A 7,650-nucleotide genomic window follows, 5' to 3' on the forward strand; every position below is an offset into this window, starting at 1 on the left:
ATATTATTTATATATATCTCATTTATTTCATTTCAGTTTCCAATACTTATTTCTCTTACTAGCATTAAATAAGAAGTCATTTTAATTTCATAATATTTATATGTTGATTTAAGAATTATTCGTCCCTAACTCATGCCTGCAACTTTCTTACTTTATTATTAAATCGTTCTTGTTTTTAGTCCAAATATGACTTGATTTAAGAATTATTCATACTTGATTGAAGACCGAAAGGTTCTTAAGTCTAGTATTTTCGGACTTGAAAATTCGTGCTCAAAAGTAGTATTTTGTTCTCGCGTTCTGTATTTTCCATGCTTGGCGAAGTTTTGACACCGAAAATACTAGGTTCAAGCACGAAATACTTGATTTTTTTTCTGAGTGAAGGGATAACTAAAAGGTCAGAAAGTTTTATATTTGATTTACGAGGTCTGTGTGCAATTGTAATAGAATAGTAATTAAATTTCATATTTTCAACATATTTATATTTCCACTTTGACGAACATGAAGTTATTTTTAAAAATAATATAAAATACTTAACTATTTTTTGTAGATTTTCCCTGGCCAAAAGTCTCTCAATAATGAAACTCACTGCAGATTCGCACATAAGCGAGAATACCCAGAATAATATTTACCAACACTTTTAATTTCCTGTTGGCCCCGTAGGAAATGTCCTGCGGCAGCGTCATAATAAAGGGAGAAAGGAATTACGAAATCTGTCTGGAAAGTGAGTTGAAATTTGGGCTGCCAGCAAAGTTCGGGATAATGACAAATTAAATAGCGTCGACTTGAGCAGTCAGGCCATGCAAATAATAATAAAGCCACTCGGGGAACTTTTCAATTTCTGGCAGGCGGCAAATGGAGCGAAGAGTTCCAAAGGACGAGAGTCCCCAATGTGTCACATCATCGATATGTGTACATAATGCACACACACGCACATGTGGCTGAGGTGCGTGCCTGTGTGCTCGGGCCTTTATTAGCCTAGTAGCATTATTAATTTCCTCCCTGGCACCCAGCAATGGCAATAGCTGCAGGATAATGCCAATAAAATTCGTTTTATTAAAAAATTCTTTTGCCAAAAAATTCCATAAATCGAATAAATTTCGAGTGGCACTCCGGCAATCGTTGGGGGATTTCAGGGGCGGGCCACCCAGGAGATCCCGGAACTGGGGGCAGTTAATATGCCACACGAAGGGGGCGGGCATTCGGCAAGCAGCAGCAGGACCAAAATCCAGCTCTGTTTGCTTGGGCATCAATTTTTGAAGGCTCTTTCAGCCGCACCGAGCGAACTTTGGGCAAGCAATTCAAAAGGTATTAAAAGTATTAAACGAGAAATGAGTGTGGCCCGAGTATCTATCGGCTGCCCGCATTAGAGTCTTCGAGTGTGTGTGGGTAACTTTTAATTGAATTGCATTGAGAGTGTGCAAATTGCTTCAGATGATTAAGGGCTTATGGCCATGGCTTTCACTAAGCCCCAACTACACGCTTGTACACCAGAACAAATGTCGATATCTTTCAACTTGATTTGAGGGCGTTGAAAGGGCAAAGGTTAAGACTCTTTTAAAGCGATTTTAAAGATGTGCGTGATAGGTGTAATAAACATTTAAAAATGATTTTACTTTTATATATTTTGTGTTAATGAGAAACCGGCAATCGCTGGCTGCAAATCCGATTTTGATCAGTGTGCCGCTGCCTTTGAGCTTAACTGCAGTGGTTTGCGGCCAGATGCCATCGAGGTGTTTATAAACCCGAGCGCTATTCATTAGAGTGCTGCAGGTGAGACAGCTCGTAAAAACGCGTTAACATCACGGAACGGAAACAAGAAGAGGTGGGCAAAAATAAGCAGGTGAGTAAGAATACTTAAAGCTCCTGGCAGCAAACAAACTCGTGGCGAAGTTGTTGACACCGCCGGGGGTGCCCCATTCATTGGACTTGGCCAGGACACAAAAGATGAGTGTCCACCGCCCTGGAAACTTCGACTTTGTAAAGACTTTTTGCAAATTGCGGCCAAGTGCACTTTTCGTTGCCTTCGAATCTGATGCCGCATTGTGGTGCCCGCTCCGGCCATGGACATTTGACAGGTGGGTAGTTGGCCAGGTGGTCAGGTGGCCAGGTGGGGAGGTCCTGAAAGGACCTGCCAGGCAGACTGCTGCTGCCTGTCTGCACTAATTACGAAATAATTGAAATCATTACGCAAAATGAGTGCAAGCAAGTTAAAGTTCCTAGGTCTTCGTCTAAAGTTTCAGTTAATGAAAGCAGCAGCTCAATATTTCTGCGAGTTCTCTGCGCGAGTTCCTAACTCACCTCAAGTTGTACAGATTGCAATAATTGGAAAGCATTACAGTACGAAGCAGATGTACAGGAAAGCTTCTTTAAATTGGACACTCAATAGGGTGTGGTAAAAAAAATCATAATCGAAAGTCAGGCTTAAACATCCATATCCATATCCATAACACTTGCAATGCAGTTTAAGAACCAAAAAAGAACCCTTAGTTAAAGCTAACGACTTTCGACTGTAGATGGGCGAAGAAGTGTGCTGGAAGTCCGCTATCGTGTCAGTGCAGCTTATTCTTTTGGCCAGCAGCTTTTGGCGCTGACAACTAGCGCAAAATGCCAAAAAGGACACGTACGTAATGAACACAAACACGTACGGAGCAGCAGCAGAAGCAGCAGCAACATCAGCGACAACGCTCGAGACTTGGCCCAGAGATAGGACCTGGCTTAAAGTTTCGGCTGGCAAAGTTGCCACAGCGCAGATGAGGCAAAAAGGCAGCCCAGCCGGCAGCCCTTGGCCAGGCACGAACGGCAGAGCGGAAGAAAAAACTGAAACTTGCTGCAAAAGTTTTGCAGTTGCTGCATTTGTAGTTGCTCCCACCCGAAGGGCTGGGGTTTCTGTTAGGATCTGGGTCTGAAAGTGGGTTCGGGATGTGCAGCCGGCATGACGCTGAGCGCCAGCGGAAGTTGCCAGCCCGTCCTGTCGACTGTTGCATTTTGGGAGCTGGGAGCGCCGAGCTGCCAACTGGGAACGAAGATAAACACGGAAAAAAAGATAAATACGTTTTTGAGAGTGCCCCATGAGATTTATTTTAATAGATAGTTGCGTGAATAAAAATACATATTTCAGGTAATTTTGTTTAATTTTTACGTACCCAATGGAATTGACTATCTCTTTAAAATTTAATGAGTAAATAGTTTGAGTTGCAAGAACTTAAAATACATTTTCTAGTGCATACTTTAATCGACCATTTTTAGAAAATAAAATCTCTGTATGTAATATCAATCGTAAATTTTTTTTATTTCTAAAAATTAAACATGGAAATTTTATTAAGTAAAATATGATGCTCTTGTTGTAATAATGTAATTTTAGGTGCTTTAAGGTATGCAGTAAATAATATATTTAACATATATTATTGCACACTTTTAGATACCACATGTGAAATTAAAAAGTGATTCAAAAACATAGTAGTTTTTGCGCTGATGGCTATACCATATATATGTACTATATATACTATATAAAAGGATTATTCGGCATGTTTTGAAGATTGGAAAAACGTTGGCATAAGTGTATACTCTCGGGAGGGGATTATTTTAAAAGGGATAATATTGATTTAGAAGGATAAATAAAGATTTTGCATTTATCAGGTGAATACCTGATAGTTCTGATACCATCAGCCAAACCTGAATCCGTCACTGGAATAGATATCCTTTTTCCAGTGCACGAGTTAGGAGGCGCTTGTGTGCAGTTGCTGTTGTTGCTGTTGTTGCTGCTGTCCTTCTTGTTGCCAGTTACAAGTGCCGTTTGCTTAATTTTTATACACTTTCCAGGGTGTGCATGTGCATGTGCGAGTGCGAGTGTGTGCATCTCCGGCGGGGCGTTCGCATGTGTTTGTGTAGAGCAGTTATTGCTCTTGTTGGTTTTCTGCATATTTACTTGGCGGTGGAACGGAATGGGGGGCGCAGCACTTGCGTAAACGAGGCTACGCTGGTGGCCCGCCAAGTTTCGCACAGTTGAAGGGTAAACTTTGCGCCCAACGGCGTGGCCTTGGCTAAGTTCAGACACCGACATTGTGACTTCCGTGCCAGCCGCCCACAGCCACGATAAATGAACCCGAAATTGAAATTTAATGTAGCATCATCAGCTGCAGCGGCACAGGCAACATCTGCGCGGGCATCATTTGCATATATGCAGCTGATGGGATTTATGCCCATTTACCACCATGCCATCTGATTTCGCCGGATTGGGAAGTAATGCGTATTAACAGAGCTACTTACGTACAGCATATATCGGTATGCATATGGTAAAGTAATCATCATATATCACACATGTGTCGCTGAGCTTCCGTTTTTGCTTGAAATTCAACTAAAATAAAACAGATTTTATAATTTATTCAACATTTTTGTGGTCTTCTAATGATTTGTTGGTCGCTGCATAATTTACGCCCTTGTTATGTCATTGCTAAATTGATTATTATGTTTTTTCATTTGGTTAACACACATATTATTTTAGTAATATACAAAATGACCTTTTATACTTTTGTTGTTTAATAAATGAATTCCCTTTCATAAAAGGGAGTAAGGAAAAAAATGAATTTAATTGCCATAGAAAAAGTTATCCAATAAAACAACACAAAAATAAATCTTTAATTTAGAACTACATTTATAATTTCCTACAATAACAAAATAAATATTACTAAATATTCTTATAAAAAAGGAAAATGAAAAAATTACAACATTTCAATTGAGCAGCAAAATGATTTCCAATTAAGCAATACAAAATAATCGTTTTTATCATAATACCATTCTACAATTACAAAACAAACACAAATTCAATGACGAATAAAATATGTTATTGATTTCAATTAGATTAAGCTTTCTATGGGTTATATAAATGGCTTAAACATCGTTTAAGAAAACTAAATAAAAGACTAAACAACGAAAAAAATACATAAAATAAACTAAAAAGCATTTTGTGCAGTGGTTGAAATCACGTATTTACTATATTACATATCTCACCCAGTGTTAAATATAAAATATCATTATTAAAATTCTTTGTACTTACTCCTGAAGTTTAACCCAGTAATTGCCGATAAAAATTCGAAACATAAATTTAATAAACAAAAAAATAATCAAATATTAATATTAAAATTCTTTATAATTACGCAATAAACTACCAATTTGAAAGCGAAATTTGTAAGGCAGACAAATTTCTGGCTAATTTATTTTCAAAACGGGTGGCGAAATGAAAAGCAGATCACAGCTTGGACACCTCGAAATCAGGATTCATTCCATTATGGCCAAGCCCCTGCAATCTGGGCATGATCTCATGGTAAGTAATTGTTGGGCCCCTTATCGGATGGAACAATGTTGTTAGTCCTGTGGTCCTTGTGGTCCTTGCATGTCGTCCCGCCGCCACCGACATCCCACCACGCCTTTTTCGCACCTTTCTGGCTTTGCTTTTCGCCGCTTGCGTGTTTGTTTAATTTTCAGATTCGTTTTCGTTTCGCCATTCATCGGTCTCGGTTTCGGCCTCGATTCGCCTTTTTACCTTTGAAAGTCTACACGCAGACGGGCTCTCTTCGCCTTTTGGCCAAATGGATGATTTTCTGTTTACCTTATAGACCGAAATGTGGGCCAGGAACCCTCTCTTATACACACGCTCTTATACCATCGCACCATGGCATTCGCAGCACGTATACGCAGCGTGGTCTGTAGAGTTCGGCCAATCTTATCAGCAGGCCAAAAGGGGCGGTGGAAATCGAGGGGCTGCATTTGCCGGTAACCTCGTGCTGTCACGTTCCTTTCGGCTGTGACTGTAACCAGTTTCCCTCATTATTATGAACTCTTTTCCTATTACCTTCCTCCGCTCGTTTATCTTTTTCAGTTGCCGTTGGCACAGACCAAGTAAACAGAATCGAAATGAGCACTCGCTAGTTTTCACTCCCTAATTTTTGCCCAAGCCGGGTGAATTGAAATGGTGGTCGTGGTCGTCGCCCGCTACACAGTGGGAAATGATACAGGAAATGGCCCTCAAAATACATATTTATTTCTCCATATCAAAGATTATTTTGGATTTCACAACCCCAGATAATGGCTTAACTGATAAAAAATATTTATATCCCTGAGGATTACATTTTTATTATGAAGTATTTCAGTTTTCGTTTTTTCTAATATAACCAGAAAGAAAATTCCATATGTACAATATACAATACATAGGAGGAACATTTTTAAGGCCATTACTTATTACGTTTAGTATATTATACCTTGAATTAAAGGCTTAAATCAATTTTTTTTTCAGTGTAGTAAAGTTAAATTCCTGTTCATAAAATATTTTCTAGGCACAATTATAACTTTTTCCTTTTTTACTCGTAAGTTTGCGTACATTTTAAAACTTTTAACAACATTTTCAACTTTTATAAGTTTTTCTCCAGCAAAATCAAATGTTCAAGCTATTTAATTGTAAGATATTTCCAAGAAATATTCGATCCAATGTTCTCTATATAATTTTCCGTTTTGACATCCGGTCGACGTTAATTAGTGGCTATCATATTTCTGCTCGACCGCAAACTGCCAGGTAACCGGCGAGGCAACCGACTCATTGCAATGCACCTGCACCCGCTCACTGGAATTTATGGCGTGCAAAGGAGGTTCCCAACCAGATTTTGCCTTTGGCCAGGGCAATCGAAATGATATGAAAAGCAAACCCAAAGCAAGCACGCCAGCCAGCTCGAAACTCCGTTGGCATTTCCGGCCAGGTCGTGTCCAAAAGGCAAGACCAACCCACTTCCCCATCCTCCGTTTTCTGGCTGGGCGTTGCGTGCCATTTAGCCGCAAGCTGTCATTTTATTGTTAGCCAAATACAAATCAAAGTGCGCTAATAACAGTCAACAGCAGTGGCAGCACGGGCGGCTCCTTCCAAGGGGCGTGGCAGCTCGGCCATGGCATGCACGGCGAAAGTTGACACCTACCGCCCACCCTGAAGCAGTGGGTGGTGGCAGGCGGTGTGTGGTGGGTGGCGAGCGGTGGGTGGTGTTTGGAGCGCCAGCTGGATGGCGGCTAATTCCCTCTGATTGCAGTGCCAAAGTGTGAAATTAAAATTCAGCGCATGCTAAACTTTCTGGGCAACAATAGTTCTCTATGAATGGGTGCACATGAAAAAATGCAGGCACTTAAAGACTGAGTCTAGTTTAACAGAATTTGGTATATATAAATAGCCAAAAATCCTTTTTTTTCTGTTTTCTAAAGGAGCTTTAAGCAATCGAATTTGCCTAAACTCTGATAATGTCCATTCCTTAATACTCACTTCTAAACATGTTCTTCCTTAAAATAACAATAACAAGGCATGCAGCAACACACAAAAGATCTCCCCAAAAATGCAATTCAGAAAGAGTCAATGTGACTTCTAATCCTCGTTATCCTAGTCCTTTAAAAAAATCAGTTGAAAGCAAAAATCTTTACTACAGTTAGAATATTAAGGAAAATTTGTAAGTTTATGCGTTAGAAATTTAAGAGTGTTAAAAATAATATAAGATTTGTTTGCCCAAACACACTAAAATGTTGTAAAAATGTTTTTTAGTACTTACCCTTTAATGACCTTGATTAAAATTTGACAGTTTTTTAAAAAATCATCATAATACATATTTAAGGAATATCATTCTG

This window comes from Drosophila subpulchrella, chromosome 2R (assembly GCF_014743375.2).
Source record: "Drosophila subpulchrella strain 33 F10 #4 breed RU33 chromosome 2R, RU_Dsub_v1.1 Primary Assembly, whole genome shotgun sequence".
NCBI lineage: Eukaryota > Metazoa > Arthropoda > Insecta > Diptera > Drosophilidae > Drosophila > Drosophila subpulchrella.